Source organism: Emys orbicularis, chromosome 10 (genome assembly GCF_028017835.1).
Source record: "Emys orbicularis isolate rEmyOrb1 chromosome 10, rEmyOrb1.hap1, whole genome shotgun sequence".
Classification (NCBI taxonomy): domain Eukaryota; kingdom Metazoa; phylum Chordata; order Testudines; family Emydidae; genus Emys; species Emys orbicularis.
The window spans coordinates 75505058-75514478 of NC_088692.1; positions in this window are offsets into that span (position 1 = coordinate 75505058).

A 9421-nucleotide genomic window follows, 5' to 3' on the forward strand; every position below is an offset into this window, starting at 1 on the left:
CGAATCCCCTCAAGCCCCGCCCTCTCGCGATGTTTGTGTGACCCCGTCCTCACCTCTCGGGCTTCTGATTGGCTCCTGCTGAATAGGCTCCGGGCGGAAGTACCCGGGCGGCGCAGTCTCCTCAGGAGTCCCTATTCCACTCCACGTTGATAGGTCCGACCGCAAGGGATTCTGGCTGCGATTGGCGGTCATCCGCGACGTACAGGGTCAGCCTGCGGGAGAGAACCACTGATTGGCTGCTGCCCTGAGTTTAAAATTTAAAGGCTGGAATTGGAGGAAGCGCGAGGATGGTAAATACAGAGACTGGTGTGATGACGTCATCGCTGGGCAATGATGAGGTAATTGCTAGGGTTTTCTATGCCATCTGCCTGGCCGGGCTCGGCGACCACGTGGTGTCTGCCCTCTCCCTTCACACCCTAGCTGCCAGGACGGCGGGGATACTGCCATGCGCTCATTGGGCTCTTAAACTCTGATGTCATTGTGATGTCACTATGATGGTCTCCATCACTGGAGCGTCAGAGCCTTCCTTGGTCTCCAGTGAAACTGCCCCTCGGGCCAGCGCTCTTGCTGCCCAGCCCCCTGGGGAACGTTTACAGCAACCTCAGTGACCTCACATTTAGGGTTGCCAATTGTCTAATTGCACAAACCCAAACACCCTTGCCCCACCCCCTGCCACGCCTCTTCTCTGAGGCCCCGGGTGTTCAGTTGAAAACTGGACACCTGGCAACCCTAGGTTGGGGTGCGGGCTCTGGGAGGGAGTTTGGGTGTGGGGTGGGCTCTGGGTAGAGGTAGGAGGGGGTGCAGGCTCTGGGAGGGAGATTGGGTGCAGGAGGGGGTGTGAGCTCTGGGAGGGAATTTGGGTGTTGGGTCCTAGCTCTGGGCTGCGGCAGGGGTTGGCGTGCAGGAGGGAGTGCGGGCTGCAGGCTCTGGGAGGGAGTTTGGGTGTGGGGTGCAGGCTCTGGACTGGGGCAGGGGGTTAGGGTGCGGGAGGAGGTGAGGGGTGCAGACTCCAGCCGAGCGGTGCTTACTTTGGGCAGCTCCCGGTCAGTGGCGCAGCGGGGCTAAGGCAGGCTCCCTGCCTGCCCTGGCCCCGCGTTGCTCCCGGAAGCAGCTGGCACGTCCCTGCGACACCTGGGGGGGGGGGGGGGTCAGGGAGTTCTGCACGCTGCCCCGGCTGCAGGCACCACCCCTCAGCTCCCATTGGCTGCAGTTCCCAGCCAATGGGAGCTGCAGAGTTAGCGCTCGGGGCGGGGGCAGCGTGCAGAGACCTCCTAGCCCTCCCCCCCCCCCCCCCAGGGGCCACAGAGACATGCCAGCCGCTTCCAGGAATGACGCAGAGTCAGGGAGCCTGCCTTAGCCCTGCTGCGCCACCGGACTTTTAGTGCCTAAAATTTGGCTTCAGTAGCCTCTGGGAAATAGAGTCTGATTCCGGGAGAGTCCCGGCGAAACCAGGAGGGTTGGCAACCCTAGTCACATTTGGGAATGAGTCCCCTGAGCTGGTTGTAGGGTTGCCAACCCTCCAGGATTGTCCTGGAGTCTTCAGGAATTAAAGATTAATCTTTATTTAAATATTATGTCATGTGATGAAACCCCCCAGCAATACGTCCAGCCAAAATTGGCAACCCTGGAAGTGTTGCCAACCTTCATGATTTTTATCTCAAATCTTGCAATATTTGGTGGAGAAAAGCTTGAAAATGTGACCCCCTAAAAGCACAGACTCCAGGAGGCAAATTAAAAGAATCCTGCATTTAATATTTTTGAAATCTTGTGATTTTTAAAATAATTTCATGATTTGGGAGCCTGACTCCTGATTTTTGAACACTTGCAGTTCATGTGACATGGGTTAAGGTTACAAAGACTAACACTCTGGTGTCATGGTGGAGGGAGATCTTTCCATTTAAAAAAAAAATCAAAGGCAAACAAAACATAACAGCCAGAAACAATAATCACAGACTAGTACAATGAGATGAAAAATTGAGATAACCTGAACTCCCACTGGGGTGGGGGTGGGGTGGCATGAGGATTATGCTGCCTCTTAGTGGACATCTGTCAGTAGCCACCAATTCTTACTCTCAATGGCTTTGTGATCACACGGTCATTTGTTCTCAGAACCAGGGCCGGCTTTAGCAAGAGCGGGGCCCGATTCCTGGGGGTGGGGCTTGCGGCAAGCCCCGCCCCCAGGAATCGAGCCGCGCTCCGGCCAGGGTCGCCGGGCTTGGGTCCGGCCCAGAGCCGCTCGGCGGCCGGAGCTGAGCAGAGCCACGGGGCTGGGCCGGACCCGAGCCGTGCCGCGGGGGCCAGGCCAGGCCAGACCCAAACCGCGCCGCGGGGGCCGGGCCGGACCCGAGCCGCGCCACGGGGGCCAGGCTGGACCCGAGCCGTGCCGCGGGGGCTGGGCCGGACCCGAGCCGAGCCGTGCCGCGGGGGCCGGGCTGGAGCCAAGCCGGGCCGGAGCCGCTGGGGCTGGCGCGCTCGGCCGGAACCGGGGCCGGACTGGGCCACGCCTCCCCGGAGCCCTTCTCATGCCCCCCGCCACCCCAGCTTACCTGGTGCTGCCTGCCCGCCCCTGCTTCTTTTCAGACTTCCCACGAACCTCTGATTCGCGGGAAGCAGGGGAGGGGGAGGAGCAGGGGGCGGAGCGTTCAGGGGAGGGGAGGAGGGGGAAGTGAGCTGGGGGCGGGGTGGAGAGCTGCGGCGCGGGGCCCTCTTAGCGCGGGGCCCAATTCAGCCGAATCGGCTGAATCGGCCTAAAGCCGGCCCTGCTCAGAACAGTTCCTTCAGCAGGGCTCTGTTTGGCTGCTGAGGTGGATCCACCACCTGCAATGTGTGTTTGCTGCGCCGTATGTTATTCCTGGTCAGTGGCTGGGGTGGGTGTATGTTACTTCTGTCAGCAGGATTCTGGATTTCCTCAACAGAGAACTAGTGTTCTCCTTGATTTTGTTTAGATGCTTCAGTTTTCCTATAGGCATGGCTCTCAGGGTAACTATGATGAATGACCTTGGTTTGGATGGTGTAGCTGTTACTTTGGCAGAAGATTGCCAGCAGCCTTCTATTTAGATTCTAACATTCTCCCCTAGCAGGGATGGAGGGTTGGCATTCTTGTCATGGTGTTTCTTCTACTCTAGTTTCTTGGCATATAGCTTTTTTTGTAACTACTTCAGGGTTAATTGTCATTCTGCCCACGACTGTTTGAACGATCAAGCATTTTGAGGTGTGCTGAGCTATTCTAGCAATGTTAAGTGTGTATTCCTTGAATCCGCTGGGCTGTTTGAATCAAGTTCTTTGGTATTTGTACTAATCCAGTCCTGACCTGCAGAACCCTCTGCTAATCCAGTTCCAGGCCCTCTACTCTTCTCCCAATGTACTTCCTCTAGACCTGTAGAACCACCTGCTGGTCCTGTCATGTTCCCTCGCTCTCCCATGGTTCTTATGGGCTCAGTAGCAGAATTTATTTTCGTCTTGCAGTTTGCTGCTAAGATTTGGGGATCATAACAGCCTATACAGACATGAGAACCCAAGAGCCACAGTCCCCTCTCCCAGTTGCTAGGTTTTTGACTTTTATAACATTCTAGAGCGAGGCACCAGAAAATTCTGGATTGCTCTGTGCTGGGCATGTGATTTTACTGCTTTTCTCATTACGCTGTTTTCTACCCACTCTTGCACCCTTTTTGCTGCTTTGGCATTTTCTCTATACTACTCCCTTTGCCTTTCGCCATATGTGGCTACTTTAAACATACACATGTTCCCCACTAGAGGTCACTACACACTCAGAAATCAGAGCTCGGGTCCTATGCATGGGGGTGGCCTTCTCCATCACTCCAGTCCTCACAGTTTCTTGTGGAGGCCTGGCTCATGTGTTATTAATGAACAAAGCTGGGAAATAATCTACTACTCCATCTCCACTGACACACGTTGAGGACGGAAAGGGGCTGGGAATAAAGGAGCCCTGGCTCAGCTACTCTAAAGATCCTGCAGAGCGGGACGGAATCAGGTCCAGTGGGGGGCACCTGTTGGGGGTAGCATGGTGGGGAGAGCAGCCACTCCCTAGAGCTCACCCTCATATATCTGATGGATGGCCAGGTCTCCTGGGATAGTGTCTGACAGTGCTGACCCCAGGCAGCTCTGAGGAAATGGGACCCGAGTGGGGGTGCTGAGTCCAAGTGCATGGGATGCTAGTAGGGAGGGGGATGGAGCTGGAGGGGACAACGTACAGTGGGAAGAGGAGTCAGGGGACGGAGCATGGACTACTGTGGAATAAGGAGGAACGGAGCTTGAGGAGACATAATACAGTATTAGCTGAATATGCCAGGGTAAGTGAGATGGTTAGTGAGGAGGATGAATGCAGCCAGAAGAAACAGTATACTGGAGAAATTGAGGGGGTGGGCTTAGGGGTAGGGGGGCAAATTAATGGACTCACAGGAGGCAGGGGGAAGGAGCTGGAAGGGCTGAGATATGGGGGTGGGAGGAATGAGGCCAGGAATGGCCACATGTTCCATAGACTCTCTATGGATAGTAATTGCATGCTCTAATAAGAATATAACAGTAAAGATCTATTATCGACCACCTGACCAGGACAGTGATAGTGACTATGAAATGCTAAGGGAGATTAGAGAGGCTATCAAAATAAAGAACTCAATAATAGTGGGGGATTTCAATTATCCCATATCGACTGGGTACATGTCACCTCAGGACGAAATGCAGAGTCAAAATTTCTTGATACTTTAAATGACTGCTTCTTGGAGCAGCTGGTACAGGAACCCACAAGGAGAGAGGCAATTCTCGATTTAGTCCTGAGTGGGGAGCGCAAAATCTGGCCCAAGAGGTAACTATAACAGGACCGCTTGGAAATAGTAACCATAATATAATAACATTTAACATCCCTGTGGTGGGAAGAACACCTCAACAGCCCAACACTGTGGCATTTAATTTCAGAAAGGGGAACTATGCAAAAATGAGGAGGTTAGTTAAACAGAAATTAAAAGGTACAGTGACTAGAGTGAAATCCCTGCAAGCTACATGGACACTTTTAAAAGACACCATAATAGAGACCCAACGTAAATGTATACCCCAAATTAAAAAACACAGTAAAAGAACTAAAAAAGAGCCACCGTGGCTTAACAACCATGTAAAAGAAGCAGTGAGAGATAAAAAGGCATCTTTAAAATGTGGAAGTCAAATCTTAGTGAGGTAAATAGAAAGGAGCATACACTGCCAAATTAAGTGTAAAAATGTAATAAGAAAAAAGAACAGCTAGCCAAAAACTCAAAAGGTAATAACAAAATGTTTTTTAAGTACATCAGAAGCAGGAAGCCTGCTAAACAACCAGTGGGGCCCCTGAATGATCGAGATACAAAAGGAGCACTTAAAGACGATAAAGTCATTGCGGAGAAGCTAAATGAATTCTTTGCTTCAGTCTTCACGGCTGAGGATGTTAGGGAGATTCCCAAACCTGAGCCATCCTTTGTAGGTGACAAATCTGAAGAATTGTCACAGATTTAAGTGTCACTAGAGGAGGTTTTGGAATTAATTGATAAACTGAACAGTAACAAGTCACCAGGACCAGATGGCATTCATCCAAGAGTTCTGAAAGAACTCAAATGTGAAATTGTGGAACTATTTACTATGGTTTGTAACCTGTCCTTTAAATCAGCTTCTGTACCCAATGACTGGACGATAGCTAATGTAACGCCAATATTTAAAAAGGGCTCTAGAGGTGATCCTGGCAATGACAGACCGGTAAGTCTAATGTCAGTACCGGGCAAATTAGTTGAAACAATATAGTAAAGAATAAAATTGTCAGACACTGTAGACCAGGCCTCAGAAGAACATAAATTGTTGGGCAAAAGTCAACATGGTTTCTGTAAAGGGAAATCATGTCTTACTAATCTATTAGAGTTCTTTGAAGGGGTCAACAAACATGGGGACAAGGGGGATCCAGTGGACATAGTGTACTTAGATTTCCAGAAAGCCTTTGGCAAGGTCCCTCACCAAAGGCTCTTACGTAAATTAAGTTGTCACGGGATAAGAGGGAAGATCCTTTCATGGACTGAGAACTGGTTAAGAGACAGGGAACGAAGGGTAGGAATAAATGGTAAATTTTCAGAATGGAGAGGGGTAACTAGTGGTGTTCCCCAAGGGTCAGTCCTAGAACCAATCCTATTCAACTTATTCATAAATGATCTGGAGAAAAGGGTAAACAGTGAGGTGGCAAAGTTTGCAGACGATACTAAACTGCTCAAGATAGTTAAGACCAAAGCAAACTGAAGAACTTCAAAAAGATCTCACAAAACTAAGTGGTTGGGCAACAAAATGGCAAATGAAATTTAATGTGGATAAATGTAAAGTAATGCAGATTGGAAAAAATATCCCCAACTATACATACAATATGATGGGGGGCTAATTTAGCTACAGCTAATCAGGAAAGAGATCTTGGAGTCATCATGGATAGTTCTCTGAAGATGTCCATGCAGTGTGCAGCGGCAGTCAAAAAAGGAAACAGGATGTTAGGAATCATTAAAACAGGGATAGAGCAGTGTTTCCCAAACTTGGGACGCCGCTTGTGTAGGGAAAGCCCCTGGCGGGCCGGTTTGTTTACCTGCTGCGTCCGCAGGTCCGGCCGATCGCAGCTCCCACTGGCCGCGGTTTGCTGCTCCAGGCCAATGGGAGCTGCTGGAAGTGGTGGCCAGTACGTCCCTCAGCCCGTGCCGCTTCCCGCAGCTTCCATTGGCCTGGAGTGGCGAACCACGGCCAGTGGGAGCCACGATCGACCGGACCTGCAGACGCGGCAGGTAAACAAACCGGCCCAGCCCGCCAGGGGCTTTCCCTACACAATCGGCGTCCCAAGTTTGGGAAACACTGGGATAGAGAATAAGATGGAGAATTATATAAATCTATGGTACGCCCACATCTTGAATACTGCGTACAGATGTGGTCTCCTCATCTCAAAAAAGATATACTGGCATTAGAAAAGGTTCAGAGAAGGGCAACTAAAATGATTAGGGGTTTGGAACAGGTCCCATGTGAGGAGAGATTAAAGAGGCTAGGACTTTTCATCTTGGAAAAGAGGAGACTAAGGGGGGATATGATAGAGGTATATAAAATCATGAGTGGTGTGGAGAAAGTGAATAAGGAAAAAGTTATTTACTTGTTCCCATAATATAAGAACTAGGGGCCACCAAATGAAATTAATGGGCAGCAGGTTTAAAACAAATAAAAGGAAGTTCTTCCCACAGTCAACCTGTGGAACTCCTTGCCTGAGGAGGTTGTGAAGGCTAGAACTATCACAGGGTTTAAAAGAGAACTAGATAAATTCATGGTGGTTAAGTCCATTAATGGCGATTAGCCAGGCTGGGTAAGGAATGGTGTCCCTAGCCTCTGTTTGTCAGAGGGTGGAGATGGATGGCAGGAGAGAGATCACTTGATCATTACCTGTTAGGTTCACTCCCTCTGGGACACCTGGCATTGGTCATTGTTGGTGGACAGGATACTGGGCTGGATGGACCTTTGGTCTGACCCAGTACGGCCATTCTTATGTTCTTATGGATAGGAAATGAGGGTGAATGGATAATGGGTGAGTTGGAGCCAGAGAGGATAGAATAGTCCGGTGTAATATCTATACACTGTGTCCTGATCACAGCTGCCCTCCCCCTTTTTCCACTGTAGTCCACCCTCCCTCCCCTGACTCCACTCCCCACTGTATGCTGTGTCCTCTAGCTCCATTGCTCCTCTCCTCAGCATCCCAGGTCAGACCCTGCCTGCCTCAGTCTGGAGAGTAAGATTTAGGTTCAGTCCAGATACTGATGGTTCTTCTCAGTGGAGAAACACAGAGGGGCTGGGAGGTGTATCGGAGAGGAGGTAACGGTGCAGACTGGAGCCACCTGCATGTCTATGCCATGCTTCTCTCCAGAGCTTGCACACCCCAGTTTAAACCGGTGTCACCAGCAACCAGTTGTATTTATAGAGCAACAGAGATAAGTGTGCAGTAAACTGCCCAATCAGATTTATTATTGTCTATGGAAGCTGGTGTTTTTAATGGCCCAGAACCAGGAGCTGGTCCAGTCAGGGGCTAAGAAGAAACTACCAGCCAGAAGTAACTCAAGGACACCAGGTCTCTGTTAGCCTTTTGTATGTAGCAAAGTGGCTCCCTAGAGAAGCTAATCCCTCCTGTGATATATGACATCTGGTATTAGACCATGGAATATATCAGATATTACATGGCGTGGAACTGGGTATTCAGGGCTTTCTGAGTTCAGCCAGAGAGGAGTGATCTGATCCATGCAAAGCGGGCATCAAATGCGATCAGGTCCGAATGGCTGCTGTCTGACGTCCGCTTTGCACTGGCGGAAAAGACTACAAGGTGGAGGGCAATGGAGAACCAGGCCCACTGTCTGTATGTGGGCAAAACCTTTCTGTACCTCAGTGTCCTGCTCTGAAAAATGCGGCGGTAATAATGAGGGGTGAGATGATTCCCGGATTTGGAACTTGCTCAATGTGCTGATACATTGATTCACAGTCCCCTTTCCATCAAACGGTCAGATAATTAAGTGATGTGGCAGAATGAATGTCATGTGTAGTTCTGGGGAGACCCCACTGGAAATGTTCGCCTCCTAACCCCCCACCAGACCCTTGAAGTTATCGGAGGGTATTGGCTGTTGGGCCCTTCACTCCACCCATATTCAGTCATTTTGATGGGCTGGAGGCCACAGGAGGGCCCCCAGCCCCATGACATCTTTTTGGTGGAATGGGTGTGCACGATAGGCTGCCCACGACTGACTGTCCCCCATGGAGTGGTGTCCAGGGGATGAACCAGGCCCTCAGCTGGGAGCTAGTTAGATGCAGTTGAGCACTTTAAAAGAAGGGGGTGTTTAACTCAGGAATGTGACCCATAGCTAGCTGTAGAGAGGCCACTAACAGGTACAGCTGAAACGCTTTGTCCATGGCTAGAGTTGCAGCTGAACCGTGTTTAGCACCAGATCAACTGTGCCACTTGTTGGCCCCTGTTGTCAGCAATGGCTTGTTTTCCTAGTGCAGACAAGGGGGTGGGTTAAGCTAGCCAGAAGCTGGGCTAGTGAGCCCTGGGGAACCTAGGAGCTGCCCTGTCTGATTTGTACTTCTGGGGGGGCGCTTAAGTGTCTTGTGTTTTCTGCTGCATGGGTGTCAGTTTGGGCTAAAGCAGAATCTCTGCAATAAACCCAGCCCGGCGAGAGTGACTTGTGTTCAAACCTGAGCTTTCAGTGAATCTCCCCGGGCTCTCAGCTGAGCCAAGATTGAGTGTCATTGACTGGCCATACTATAGCTCCTTGTACTCTCAGCAGCTATGGGCTCCACCACCCCTCCTTTCCCTGCTTGGTTTACCGTGGAAAGTTGTGTTTGGCCTCTCAAAAGCCAGCACTTACTTTCTGTTAATAAAGCCTCACCCCCA